The sequence below is a fragment of the Xenopus laevis genome, chromosome 2S (genome assembly GCF_017654675.1).
Source record: "Xenopus laevis strain J_2021 chromosome 2S, Xenopus_laevis_v10.1, whole genome shotgun sequence".
In the NCBI taxonomy this organism is placed as follows: Eukaryota; Metazoa; Chordata; class Amphibia; order Anura; family Pipidae; genus Xenopus; species Xenopus laevis.
Window position 1 is genome coordinate 45,756,915 of NC_054374.1, and position 15,948 is coordinate 45,772,862.

The 15,948-nt window shown below is 39.0% G+C and overlaps 1 pseudogene; it reads left to right on the forward strand.

The window, feature by feature from the left end:
* The first annotated feature begins 12,693 nt into the window (after window positions 1-12,693).
* Window positions 12,694-15,253, forward strand: LOC108709401 (annotated as a pseudogene).
* Window positions 15,254-15,948: the final 695 nt, after the last annotated feature.

The window sequence follows — 15,948 nt, forward strand, 5'->3', positions numbered from 1 at the left end:
AGGCTCCAGGAAGGGAGTTATTAAACAGAGAATTAGTGCTCTGTTTAAAGACTTTAGTAGCCAGGGACTCCATTCCACAGATCCAGTCCAGAGATTGGAGTTCACCTTCCACAGGAAAGCTGTCCTGTGCAAAGACTATTTAAAGTTAATTAGGATGGGAGAGTGTGTCTCTCAGCAGGACACAGCAGGTAGGAGACCTGGCTGTGTTAGGAACTTCCAGAGGAGCTGGGAGTGCCGCCTGATTCTGCATGAAGCAGAGGGAGCCTGTGACCCTGACAAAGTTGTGCCAGGAGGCTGAATAAACACTACAGGAAGGAGTCCTGTGAGTACAGGGGTGAGCCAACCAATACTGTTATGTTTTGACTGGTAGTCCACAAGGGGCCCAGCCTAGTCAGGGACTGCTCCAAAGTTGGAAGGTAGTGCCCAGTGGGCTAGGTTTTATTTTATGATTTCTTTGTATGATATAATGGTCACCCCTGTGTCTGTGCCTAATTGACTGTTTGTGCAAAGTGGGAAAATAAACCTGTTTTCCTTGAGAAGCCTGTGTGTCCCTGTCTTTCTGCTCCTTTGTCCTATGCTGCCTGCCCACCATTGACTAATTCCCCCAAAAGTTATGTTTTGAAGCCACCAGCTTGCCACATAATATATACCCATACCTATACTAACTATAGAGTTTAGTATCACAATAGCTTTTGATATTATGTCTGTCCAAAAAATCATCCAAGCCATTCTTAAAGGCATTCTTAAAGCCATCACAACATCACCCGGCAGTGCATTCCACAACCTCACTGTCACTGTGAAGAACCACCTACGTTGCTTCAAATTAAATTTATTTTATTCGAAGGGTGGACTCTGGTACAGTGATCCTCTTTATGGCTAAAAAGGTCCCATGATATTTGCCTATAATGTCCTCTAATGCAATTGTAAAGTGTAATCATGTCCCCTCTCAAGCACCTTTTTTCAAGAGAAAACAACCCCAACCTTGACAGTCTACCCTCATAATTTAAGTCTTCCATCCCTCTAACCAGTGCACATCTCTGCACTCTCTCCAGCTCATTTATATCCCTCTTAAGGACTGGAGTCCAAAACTGCACTGCATACTCCAGGTGAGGCCTTACCAGAGACCTATAAAGAGGCATAATTATGTTTTCATCCCTTGAGTTAATGCCCTTTTTTATGCAAGACAGAACTTTATTTGCTTTAGTAGCCACAGAATGACACTGCCCAGAATTAGACAACTTGCTATCTACAAAAAAACCCTAGATCCTTCTCATTTAAGGAAACTCCCAACACACTGCCATTTTGTGTATAACTAATATGTGGCCTACACAAAAGCCTTTTTTGCAACAATTGATACCTGCAACAGCAATGTTCTCTCCAAAAACTTTAAATACTGAAAAAGCAAACACTGCATCAGAACAAAATGATCCAAGAGCTTTAATGAGTGTTTCTACAAGACCAAATATTGACGTTGTTGATAATGCAACAATCTGTAGTGAAAAAAATGTAGACAATACTAGTCATACTGTAAGTGAAGTAGAATGTGAGGAAGAAGAAGCACAATCACATGATGATGCTGTATTTTCAGAGGAAGAATCAGGAACCATCAGAAGATGGCCATTCTGATGGTTCACTGGGTCCATTCCATGTGTCTGATAAGGCATTCCAATCTTTCAACAATTCCTACAGTATGTGGAAATACAAATAAGATGCCATAATGATATGGTTAATTAGCAGTGTACAAAAAATAGAGAAATGTTTATATTACATTTGCAGTTAGTAAGAAAGGAAAATCAGTATTATGATTGAAAAGAATGGAGCACAATCAAACTGAACTCCTTAAGCAAACTTTGACCATACAACATCTCCTGTTTGAAATTAATAGTTCATTGGCAGATATCGCTTCTTCAATTTGTAGCAAACACTCAATAAAGTTCTGAATTAACTCTCATATCTAGTGCCGACAACACACCAACCACTTCTGAATTGTTATGTGACACAATGGGCAAAGCAAAAGAGATTGTATAAACAATATTGCAACTTGCTGAGACAACAAAGTGTTATGTCCCACTTCAAATATTCCCCAAAAAAAGGGTAAGAAATAATTGTTTAACACACAGTATAAATTCATATATTTTTTTTTTAAGACTATTGTCCTAATATGCTATGTTTGCTATGTGGATTTTGGTTGTAACATTTGCAGCAAAGTGCCTTTTTATTCGACACCAATAGTCAGGTGTTTGTAAGGGGATAGAATTGTATCTTTGCAACATAAGCCACAACAAAAAGAATCCTGTTGTAAGGATTTTTATTTATTTCCCATTGTAAGGAATTGTATTTATTTTGAGTAAAAAAATTGGTGGCAAAGATTTATTTTTATTGATGAATTAAGGGCCATCATTTAGTAGCCTACACTTCTAACTAATGCAGAAGAGCAAAGGGTACAGTCTCACTCATGTACTCCAAACCTAGCTTACATATTCAAAATAAGATTTACTTACATCCAGTCAAGGTTTACTTCCAATTCTATAGAAATGTGTAGATTAAGGGAAAATGTCATTCACACATACACATAGAATATTGTTTTATAATTGAAACATATAGCTTTGGTTAGAACACTTACACTACTGATTTACTGAGATGTCTGGCTGATAGGGCACATTTTACAATTGCAAGCAGCATGTTTGAATGAGAGAATATAATGTGAATTGGAGAGGGTTGTAAGAGACATACCTGGTGGTCTAGTGGGGGGACGGCCCGCCGCGTCGTGCGGGCTCTGTTAGGCCGTAGGCGCCGGATCGCGTGGGAGCACGTTAGGCCTCTGTGGTATTTAAAGGCGCAGGCGCTCTGACGTATGACGTAAGCGCGCAAAGGCGCGAAATTCAAAATAATATTTAAAGGCCATTCTGTCTGTTGGTAATTGCCCGTGATAGAACTTGCAAATGGCAGACGCACCACGTGCATGCACGAACTACAGGCCCATCGTGCACAAATGAAAGGCCAACCGCGCACCTGTGCTAATGGCAAGCACAATGCGCCGCACAATTTTTTTTTTTGTTTGGGGGAAAATCTAGGACCGGGTCTGGCCCACCGGGTTTTTCCCCGGTTTCCCGCCGGCCCAGTCCGACAATATATACTGTATATATCTTGATAAAGGTCCTAGAGGTGGACCGAAACATTGACCTTTTTCAATGTAACGTAATAAAATTTATTCTTTTTAAACAAATCCCAGTGTGCACCCATGTCTTCTGGACGGACTTATATATACTGTATATATATATATAGACAAATACAAGAGATCCTCTGCACTCAACCCATTATCAATATATTTGCAATATATTTAAGCTGGCCAACTACGTCAAAGTCATCCCCGATATGGCCAGTCCTACACTCAATTTTCATCTGATTCATTAAGAATTCAATTGTCCTTAATATATTGATAATGGGTTGAGTGCAGAGGACCTCTTGTATTTGTCTGTGTGAATTTTTGTGGTCACAGCCTTATTGCACCCCCCGCTTAATGTTTTTAAAACTTAGTGGTGAGCACAACTTTCCCTTGTTTATATATATATATATATATATATATATATATATATATATATATATATGTGTGTGTATGTATGTATGTGTGTGTGTGTGTGTGTGTGTGTGTGTGTGTGTGTATTTAGAAGAGATTTTTTTGCTTTTCCTTTAAGATTTGTATCTCCAAACTTTCCTGGCCTTTATTTTAACGGAAGCCTGCAAAATGAATAGGGAATGGTGTAAATAGAAAGAATGAAAAAAAAATAATATTAATGAACACGACAACCAGAAAGAATTTCAGTTTCTGGTTAGGTAAAATGAAAAGACAGTTAAAAAATATTAAAAAAAATAGAAAATAGTTGCAATATCACTACTAAGCCATCTCAATAATTTTTTAATGGAGATCCAATTTGAAGTATTCCTGTAGAAATTCCTGCCCACAGGTGATTCCTAGACCTATTGTTCCACACCCTCTTGATCCATCTGGTTCTTTCATTCATTCTCCTATATCTCACCATCCCCAGGAATCTGTATTATTGCTACCAAATGGCACTGGCATAATGACCAGGGGCAGAGGGTGTGACTCTATTGGGTCCATGTTTTCAAGGAGAATGGTAGGGAATGGTCATTGCCACAATGAGAGCAAGCTATGAGCTTCCAGTGCTTCACTTATTTCTCATATTTCTATAAAATTGGCTTTAGAACAAAATAGTACAATCAATGTTTTTAATATGCACAGATATGCTGCTCAGTATGAATGCATCTTTTGGTTTTAGTGATAATGACTGTAAAATAAATACTCAAAACCATTTTTCTTAAAAAGTCTTTGTGTGGGAGTAAAATAATTACTGTAAAGTGAAGAATTTTTATGTAGATGTGACCGAAAAAAAGATAAAGTCCTCAAAGTAAAACTATTCTTTAATCATAGTCTGTCCTTTGTCAGATCTCATGCTTTAAAGATTTAACTTGAACAAAATATATTGCATACCAGTTTTTAATTGTATTCCACTTCACATTTCCTTTGTGTGTATAGATTCACTTTTTTCCTGGTATTGAAAGGTACCTAAAGTCAGATTCAGAAACAGACTCTAAACGCAGCTTCTGCTGAAGCTTGAAAAATAAAAAAAAATGCTAAAATAACTCTGAATAGGGATGAGCAAATGATTTTTCTGTGAAAAAAACACCCATAGAATCTAATGTATAGTAAATGAAATGTTGCTCAGTTTGAAAAATATCACACAAAAAACGCCCATTGACTTCAATGCTTTTGGCAATTTTTTTGCCATTTTGCAAATTTTCAGTGAAGCAAAACTGGTCAGATCCGTCCTTCACTACTTCTGAAGGCACCTGTGTTAAAGAATATAATAATACAGGTATGGGATCCGTTATCCAGGAAAATCTGCTATCCAGAAAGTTCCGAATTACAGAATAGATGTCTCTCATAGACTCCATAACAATCAAATAAGCCAACATTTTAAAAATCATTTCCTTTTTCTCTGTTATAATAAAACTGTACCTTGTACTTAATTCCAACTAAGGTATAATTAATCCTTATTGGAAGCAGAACCAGCCAAGATCCAAATTACAGAAAGATACGTTATCCGGAAAATCCTAGGTCCTGAGCATTCTGTATAACAGGTCCCTACCCTGTATACTGTAGCTAATAAAAAGTGAAGTTATTTCTTGATCTTAACAGGGCTAACAGGGAAATGAAAGATACTCTACATCCTGGCCTTGCTAAATAGATAATTAGATTATCAAGACACAGATACTCCCCCTACCAAATGGGCGCCTGCTAACAAATTAGTCACAAAGGGTGTTTAACACTGGTAAAATCATTACTCAACCTCACAAGGACCAAACATGGAGTAGTTTTATTACACGTATAACAGTTCAAAATTCTTTGTTTAATATGCTGTGGTGCTCTATCTGGAAACCTTGCTGCATAAACCAGTTCCAGTAATGTAGAAAATCAGATGGCACACACTAAGTGATTTATTGAGATCCCCACACAAGGTTTCGGAGGTACAACCTCCTTTCTCAAGTGCTCTCATAGGTGTAACTCAATCCACAGGTACAGAGGTGGAACACTCCTCCCCTCCAATTATGTGACATCACAATGTGCATCTGCATACTTAATATAGGCAGTGATACTTAGGGGGTTATTTATCAAAGTCTTAATTTATCTCAATATTTTCTGCTACAAACTCCAATAAAATCCGCTCAGGTTTTTTTTGCTTATTTATTATTACATTTTCCCGAAAATTTGCTTTTTGGGAAAAAAAAAACAGATTTTCACGATTTTTTTGGATTTTTTCATACGATTTTCATGGGTTTTTTTTGGGGAATTTTCACTCCAAAAACGTTGGGGTATTGCACGAAACCCAAAAATAAATGGGACTTCTCCCATTGACTTATATGCAACCTCGACAAGTCTGAGATCTTCAGATTCTGACTTTTTCATCCTCAGGGTTTAATTTCAAAAAATAAATTTATTTAAAAAATAAATCACAAATTTTTCGAGTTTAGTAAATAACCCCCATAGAGTTATATCATTATATTGTAACAATACCTGAGTATTGACAATAAGTGCTTATTAGTGTCCAATATGTAGCAATAAAGACGAATAAATCCATATATATCTATGCATTAGCAAGACTTTTCTTGTGACTGTGAAATAAAAAATAAAATGAATTAACTAAAATATCCCAATTTAGGGTCATTACAAGTCACTATATATTCAATAACATAAAGAAAGGACATCACTATTTCAGAAAAAGCAGGAATAATTCAGGTATTTATTAAGTTCCATCGGGGGCCATAGTATTTATACTATAAATCCACATAATCTCGCTCTGAAGTAATACTCAATTGTAGTCGCCCCCTCTGGGGCCCTGTTTATCTGAAGAAAATAATAGAAAACCATAGATTTAGCATGATTAAAACAATATAATAGGGCATACATCCTGTTCATTGCAGTCATGGGAGTATGGGAGTATAATTCTCTTTTAGATTAACTTGAACTTTTAGCTGGAGTGCAAAGTATAAGCTGAAATAATTGTACTACAGGTATTTCTAAATCTTTTTTGCAATATATTTTATATAATAAATTGCATGTCTGTGTTCTATTGTAAAAGGCATCAGACCTCTGTAAATGTAAATAATAAAGCATAAAAGAAAAAAGTTGAGGCACATCTTCTCAAATTAAATATGTCATAGGGTTAGAGATGATATTTTACACCTCCAAAGTTTTATTTTTTTTCTTTCCATTCTTCTTCTGCACACAGTTGAATATTAAAGTGGTTGAATCCAGGAACAGGTTATGATCACAGCAATTCGGACAAGAAGTTCGGTTGATTTGACATGTTCCATATAGGTGACAAATTACATGAGTGACGTTATAGCAAGCTGCCAACAATTCATTTTGATCATACCATTACAAGTTTGGTAAGTGAAAGCAACAATCTGATTACTATGGGTAAGTGCACTCTTGCAATTTAACACTGTAGGGATACAGAGGGTTAATTCCCCTCTGTTCCTGAAAATCTGAACCACATGGTGGAAATTCCCTGCCTGTGCAGCTACAGGGTCTCCTAGAGTCTTGGGAGGGGCAGGAGCCCTTGCCCTGTGAAGCATGGCTGGCAGATACTGGAGGGTGTCACAAGGTGTTGCTGCTGCACCACCTTTGGATATATAGGAGAGCCATGTGCTCACAGTCATTCCTGCTTTCACTTTCATGGAGAGAGGGTGGACAGAACTGCTGCAAAGATGTAAGGGGCTAAAAGGAGTTTGATAGCCCTGCGGGCTGAAGCAGGGTACTCCAAAGCCTGGTAAGCTCAACCATGCCGGTTTGGAGCTTGGATGGACATCTTGTGTACTTGCGCTATGGAGAGAGCATGGAGCTGTAGTTCTGCAGAGGAGTATATCTGTGTCACTATGGACTGTGCTGAGAGCTGTGCTGTGAGGAATAAAGGGGGTTTGTCATGCTCATGCTGTTGGTAGTGTTGGGAGCAATACCCTGAAGAGTTAAAGCAAGCTGCATGTGCTTGGTTAAAAGGACTTCATCGCTGTGGATGCCTGTTCCAGCTCTGGAGGAACCTACCCATCTGTGTGAATCCCAGGATGAGTTGTGCCCAAGGGAGGGTAGAAAAAGAAAAGGATCCAGTATGTCTCCTGTTGTGATACAGGCTTTTTGTGTGCTTGCAATGAGGGAGCAGATACCTTGTCCAGCGAGAAAGGTATTTGGGCAGGTAGCGCTACCTGGGGACACTGGTACTCTTAGGGGAAAAGGGACTGAGAATCTTTATCAGCCAAAGGGAGTAGTGTGGGACTTTGCCTGGCAAGGAAGTGCCAGAATGGACTGCCACAGGTTCCGAGGGTAGTGGGTCATTTATGTTGATATAAATTAAGATTATCTTTGCCTTTAAATTTTGCATAAAGTTATATTTATTACACAATAAAGTGTGCGGTTGAATGTTTTCCTATGGGGCCACCCGCATCTGTATTCTGGGATCCCATTAGGTGGAGGCACTGCCAGGAGAAGAAATTCCCAGTACCCTTTCACCTTGCAAAGGGGACTCAGGATCAGCATTGGATGTTATTATTATTATTATTATTATTAACATGTATTTATATAGCGCCAACATATTGCGTAGCACTGTAAAGTAAATGTGAATATACAACTACATCACATGAATTACATATATAGAATATATGGAGTAACAAACATCACAATCAATACAGGTACAAAGAGGTGAGGAAGGCCCTATGCATAGGCATACAGTCTAAAGGGAAGGGAGTAATACACAAGGTGTGGGAGTGGGCAAAATCGAAGTAAGTGGGTGAGAAATGTGGTGTTGTATGTGGTGTTGCGTTTGGTAGTTAAGCAGAGTGAGGGTAGGCTTCTCGAAAGAAGTGAATTTTCAGAGATTTTTTGAAAGCAGAAAGGTTGGGAGAAAGTCGGACAGACCGTGGGAGAGCGTTCCAGAGGAGGGGTGCAGCCCTTCCAAAGTCTTGAATGCGAGCATGTGAGGAGGTAATGAGAGAAGAGTTGAGTAGCAGGTCAGTAGAGGAGCGTAGTAAGCGAGTGGGTGAGTATATAGAGATGAGTTCAGAGATGTAGGGTGGAGCAGAGTTGTGAAGTGCTTTGAAAGTCAGTGTCATTAATTTGAATTTGATTCTGAAAGGTAACGGAAGCCAGTGCAGGGATTGACAGAATGGTGAGGCAGAGGAGGAGCGGTTGCTGAGGTGTATGAGCCTCTCAGCAGTGTTCATTATGGACTGGAGAGGTGACAGTCTCTGGAGGGGGAGACCAATTAAAAGAGAGTTGCAGTAGTCTAGACGCGATATGATGAGAGAGTGAATAAGAATTTTGGCAGCGTCTTGGGTGATAAATGATTGTATTTTGGAAATGTTCCTTAGGTGGAAGTGACATGATTTAATAAGTGACTGGATATGAGGAGTGAATGACAGGGCAGAATCTAGGATAACCCCAAGGCACCAGGCTTTGGGAGAGGGGGTGATAGTGGAATTGTTAACTATGATGGATACTTCGGGGATGCTACTGGTGTTAATTGGAGGAAAGAGAACCATTTCAGTTTTAGAGAGGTTTAATTTAAGGTAGCGTTGCGACATCCAGGTAGAGATAGCGGACAGGCAGGAGGAGACGCGAGTTAGGAGTTCTGGGTTGAGATCAGGAGATGAGATATAGATCTGAGTATCGTCAGCATAGAGGTGGTAGTGGAAACCATATGAATTTATTAATTTGCCAAGGGAGGAAGTATAGAGGGAGAATAGTAATGGTCCCAGGACAGAGCCTTGAGGAACTCCAACAGAAAGAGGTAGGGGAGAAGATGATACTCCATTGTAGGAGACACTGAAGGAACGATTGGTGATGTAAGAAGAGAACCAGGACAGGGCTGTGTCACGAAGGCCAAGCGACTGGAGGGACTGGAGGAGGAGAGGGTGATCTACAGTGTCAAATGCGGCTGAGAGGTCAAGCAGTATTAGAAGTGAGAAATGATTGTTGGCTTTAGCGGTTAAAAGGTCATTAGTTAGTCGAGTCAGGGCAGTTTCCGTGGAGTGTTGTGGCTTAAAACCAGATTGTAGGGGGTCCAGCAGGTTATTGTCAGAGAGGAATGAGGTAAGTCGGTTGTAGACTAGGCGCTCAAGTAGTTTAGAGATGAAAGGTAGCAGAGAGATAGGTCGGAGGTTGTCAAGATTGGAGGGATCAAGAGAGGGTTTTTTCAGAATGGGGGTGACAAGAGCATGTTTTAGTTGAGAAGGAAACAGTCCAGTTGAGAGCGAAAGATTAAATAGGTGAGTTAAGGCTTTGATTAGACAAGGATTGGTATTGCGGAGAAGTTTTGAGGGAATTGGATCAAGCGGGCAGGTGGTAAGGTGAGAAGAGGCCAGAAGCTTTGAGACTTCCTCATCAGTGTTGGTAAGAATGTACAACCTTGGCACCGGGGGGTCGCTAAGAGGTTGTTACAACACCTTTGTGCATGTAGGTTTTATTGCATGGATGTACACATCTCATTAACCATTTTGGGACCCACCTGCAATGAACATTCCAATGAATTCAATATCTTCTCACACTTAGTTAAAGACATTTTTTAATACTGCCTACTCAGATGCTTGATTTTTCTCATCTTTAGACACCTTGCTCTATTGAAAATCTCTTTATTGCACAATTTAGGACTAAACTCCATGACCATGAGCTTTTGTGAGATGGTGTTAGATGCACCTAACAATTCAGATGGTGTTGAATGCGTCAAAATATAATGGAACTGATATAAAAATCTGATGCATAAACTAAAAAAAATGTGAACGCTGCATGCTGCTTCTTCATCTGATAAGATAAAAATGGATGGTGTCGGACAGACTTTTTCCCCCCTCATTATATATATTGACTGTGGGATATAAACGCATGAAGAAAAGACTCCTTCTGACTTTACATTCTAGCCTAGGGGGATCAGATTTTATAGCATCCTACAAAATCTTGTGTTGTGTGGTGTTGCATGAAGGATCAAATAAAATCTGACTCACAAAATCTGATGAAAAACTCTTGTGGAGTTTTACCTAGAGAGTAGTATAGACAGATATACTGTACTAAGCATACCATAATGGCTAATTAATTAACTCTTATTGAGTGGACAGTCTTATGTTAAACCTTACTGATTTTTACATTTATACCAGACTTGTTCTGGTATATACCTGTAGACTATTTCCAGCACAAATTGAGGAATGTGAGATATATACAAACAGAGTTAGATCATGTTTGTTCAAAGATGTGCTGGGATTTGCTTCTGGGAATCAATGGTTCTGGTTTTTAGGAGAAAGTTAGTAAAAAAAAAACTCCTGATGTTTTCCTTGTCAAGAGACTTCAATAAGGCTCTCTGCATCTACAGGGACTCTACCAAAATAGATTCATGTGTCTTAGGGTTGATGGTCAATAGCATGTGTTCTTTTTTTTTTTTCTCTGTCTCTGCAGTTAAATCCTTTAGCTCAGTTTGTCTGGTTTAAAAATAAACCAGTGTTTGTTTTTTGTGAGTTTGACTTAATATACACTTATTGGTGTGGATTCTTTGTTTGCTTGCTCGAAAGAACCGTAACCCTAGAAAGAGGTTGAGGTATATTATTATTATTATTATTATTATTAATATATCATAATCTTACACACTTACACACATTGTGGACAATTTTATTAGAAACTCATGCAAGCACTGGGAAAACATATATACTACTTGTAGTGCCTGATATTGAACCTTGGACTCTAGGTAAGGCAGCAGTGCTTTCTATTGCACCACCATCAGCAGTGGTTATGTTTACTAATGATTACATTATAGCTGTTAGATTGAATTTTACTTGTCCCCTTTTTTCTTTTCAGAAATGTTCCTTTGAATGTCCGTCAGACATTCCACTTTTTGTGGAAAGAGGTTCTATGTCCTGCAAGCACTGAAAGTTCACATGCGGACTCACAATGGGGAGAAACCTTTCCTGTGCTCAGAGCCAGGCTGCAGTAAACAGTTTACTACAGCTGGCAACCTGAAGAATCACCACCAAATCCATACAGAGTGGTAGCAGAAATGTCCATTTAAGAAAAAAATCACTCTAGGAGCACTGATGGTACGTGTTTATGTGACCACTGTGAGTAGCCCATAGAGCTGAATACAGACATCTTAGTTGTATCTAATTGCATTGCTGCTACCCTTTTGTTATTGTGGTTAAAATTAGGGAGCTTGGTATTTTTCTGTGTAGATTTCCACATGTTGTGTTTAAAACTCTCTAATAACAAATAACAAATTGCTTCTTATCTCAGATTCCAGTTGAAATGTGTTAATAAAGGGTATATAGAATATAATACAGAGGGGTTGCTGTAAGATTCCATAGACCTGTGCTTTCATTTGGGCCTGTAAGAGAGCCAAATGCATACATGTATAGTGCTTTGGGTAGCAGAATTTAAAGTGCATATAGATGTTGACAAAGAAAGGACATAAAACTTCCTTATAATGGCAAACTACTGACCTTCATTAGAATGGCAGACTACTGGCCTGCTAACTGAGCAGACAGATGATCCAAGGATTTTTAACTGTTTGTGGATTTGTTGTTCTACAGACCAAAATACCTCATCCCACTGCACACATACTGTACAAGAGATTCTGCAGCATTCCCATCTGCTTTCTGTGGTATCAGAAAGGCCAACATACGAAAAGGATGTGTCCATTTTGTTGAACTAAATACAATTATTTAGACTTTTTTTGTTCATCTTAAACCCTTTGGTCTATGTGGGATTACAAGTAGTCGTTCTCTAAAGAACAAAGCATAAGCAAATGATGTTTCGGTGACAAAAATGAGCTTGCTGCAGAGACGATGTGGAAAAACAAACCTGGATTATATGAATATAAGACCCTGTAGCAGAACACTTGGGGCCCCCTTCCCCCCAGGTGTAGCCTAGTCTCTCACTCCCCAGCCCCCAGGTAAGAACAATGGAGGGGGCTAACATTGGAGGGGAAAAGAGGGATGGGCTAGGGGAGGAGGCAAGGGGAGGAGTCCTGGTTTGGAAGGGTTATTAAGGGGATGCACAGTGAAATTCAGACTTACTTGTGTTTTTAGTTTGAGCAGGTCTAAGCTGGGTCAGAATTCCGGTGATGCAGGTATAGCAGCTCAGACATGCAGTGGATCGACCGGGAAAATACAGGGAGGATTCACCACCTCAAGGCCAGGGTAAGTCAAGAGCAGACCCCATAAAAATGGATGGTGTCGGAAAGACTTTTTTCCCCTCATTATATATATTGACTGTGGGATGTAAACGCATGAAGAAAAGACTCCATCTGACTTTATCTAACTTTACATTCTAGCCTAGGGGGATCAGATTTTGTAGCATCCTACAAAATCACAAAATCTGATGAAAAACTCTTGTGGAGTTTTACCTAGAGAGTAGTATAGAGAGATATACTGTACTAAGCATACCATAATGGCTAATTTAATTAACTCTTATTGAGTGGACAGTCTTATGTTAAACCTTACTGATTTTTACATTTATACCAGACTTGTTCTGGTATATACCTGTAGACTATTTCCAGCACAAATTGAGGAATGTGAGATGTATACAAACAGAGTTAGATCATGTTTGTTCAAAGATGTGCTGGGATTTGCTGTAAATACCTCTTCTGGGAATCAATGGTTCTGGTTTTTAGGAGAAAGTTAGAGGATTTAGAAGCTTTTGTCAAAAAAAAAACTCCTGATGTTTTCCTTGTCAAAAGTCTTCCATAAGGCTCTCTGCATCTACAGGAACTCTACCAAAATAGATTTATGTGTATTAGGGTTGATGGTCAATAGCATGTGTTCTTTTTTTTGTTTTTTTTTCTCTGTCTCTGCAGTTAAATCCTTTAGCTCAGTTTGTCTGGTTTAAAAATAAACCAGTGTTTGTTTTTTGTGAGTTTGACTTAATGTACACTTATTGGTGTGGATTCTTTGTTTGCTTGCTCGAAAGAACCGTAACCCTAGTAAGAGGGGTGAGGTATATTATTATTATTATTATTAATATATCATAATCTTACACACACTGTGAACAATTTTATCAGAAACTCATGCAAGCACTGGGAAAACATATATACTACTTGTAGTGCCTGCTATGTGAACCTTGGACTCTAGGCAAGGCAGCAGTGCTTTCTATTGCACCACCATCAGCAGTGGTTATGTTTACCAATGATTACCGTATATACTCGAGTATAAGCCGAGTTTTTCAGCATCCAAAATGTGCTGAAAAAGTCTACCTCGGCTTATACTCGGGTCAGCGGGCAGTAGCTGAGATTGCAGTCACTTTTAATCATTCCTATACCAACAGTACACTTGGGGAGAGACTGCAATATCCCACAATGCCCTCTGTTGGTTATATGAAAGAATAACAGTGACTGCAAAATCACACAGTGCCATCTGTTGGTTATATGAAAGAATAACAGTGCGCCCTCTGTTGGTTATATGAAAGATTAACAGTGACTGCAATATCACACAGCACCCTCTGTTGGTTATATGAAAGAATAACAGTGCGCCCTTTGTTGGTTAAATGAAAGAATAACAGTGACTGCAATATCACACAGCGCCTTCTGTTGGTTATATTAAAGAATAACAGTGACTGCAATATCACACAGCACCCTCTGTTGGTTATATGAAAGAATAACAGTGACTGCAATATCACACAGCGCCCTCTGTTGGTTATATTAAAGAATAACAGTGACTGCAATATCACACAGCGCCCTCTGTTGGTTATATGAAGGATTAACAGTGATGGCAATATCACACAGCACCCTCTGTTGGTTATACAAAAGATTAACAGTGATGGCAATATCACACAGCACCCTCTGCACATGGTAGTGGGACAGTGGGACAATGCACACAGTAATCCGTTTGGCAATTCTCTGTCACCATCAACTTTGTAAAGAAGTCCGGTTGATCGCTGGGGGGGTCGTTTTGGCAGAATGTGCGCTGCTGGGAGACAGGGCTGTAGTTGTGTCTAGGCTTATACTAGAATCAATAAGTTTTCCCAGTTTTCGTAGGTAAAATTAGGTACCTCGTCTTATACTTGGGTCGGCTTATACTCGAGTATATACGGTACATTATAGCTGTTAAATTGAATTTTGCTTGTCCTTTTTTTTCTTTTCAGAAATGACGGTCCTTTGAATGTCCGTCAGAAGGTTGTGGAAAGATGTTCTATGTCGTGCAAGCACTGAAAGTTCACATGCCACTCACAATGTGGAGAAACCTTTCCTGTGCTCAGAGCCAGGCTGCGGTAAACAGTTTACTACAGCTGGCAACCTGAAGAATCACCTCCGTATCCATACTGGTGTGTGCCAATTTCTACAGACCTGGAATGGGTATAAGGGAATATTATGTTTAACCCCTGTTCATATGTTTCTGCAGGAGAGAAACTATTTATTTGTGAGATGGAGGGGTGTGGACATTCTTTTGCTGAATATTCAAATCTTCGGAAATATCAGGTTGTCCATTCAGGTACCTTCATTTATTTCCTTTAACATCCAGTATTCCAGGACTAATTCATGTGTTTAACATCTTAATCTTGTTTTTCATGGGTAAAATCTCATCGGTGCCCTGTGTGTGGTAAACTTTCTCTCAGAGTGGTAGCAGAAATGTCCATTTAAGAAAACATCACTCTAGGAGCACTGATGGTACATGTTTATGTGACCACTGTGAGTAGCCCATAGAGCTGAATACAGGCAGTTGAAATCAAGGATTTGAAAAAAAAAACCTGGCATCTTATTTGTATCTAATTGCACTGCTGCTACCCTGTTGCTATTATGGTAAAAATTAGGGAGCTTGGTATTTTTCTGTGTAGATTTCCACATGTTGTGTTTTAGAACTCTCTAATAACAAATAACACATCGCTTCTTATCTCAGATTCCAGTTGAAATGTGTTAATGAAGGGAATATAGAATATAATACAGAGGGGTTGCTGTAAGATTCCATAGACCTGTGCTTTCATTTGAGAGAGCCAAATGCATACATGTATAGTGCTTTGGGTAGCAGAATTTAAAGTTCATATAGATGTTGACAAAGAAAAGACAAAAAACTTTATAATGGCAAACTACTGACCTTCATTAGAATGGCAGACTACTGGCCTGCTAACTGAGCAGAGAGATGATCCCAGGATTTTTAACTGTTTGTGGATTTGTTGTTCTACAGACCAAAACACCTCATCCCACTGCACACATACTGTATAAGAGACTCTGCAGCATTCCCATCTGCTTTCTGTGGTATCAGAAAGGCCAACATACGAAGAGGATGTTGAACTAAATCCAATTATTTAGACTTTTTTTGTTCATCATAAACCCTTTGGTCTATGTGGGATTACAAGTAGTCGTTCTCTAAAGAACAAAGCATAAGCAAATGATGTTTTGGTGACAAAAA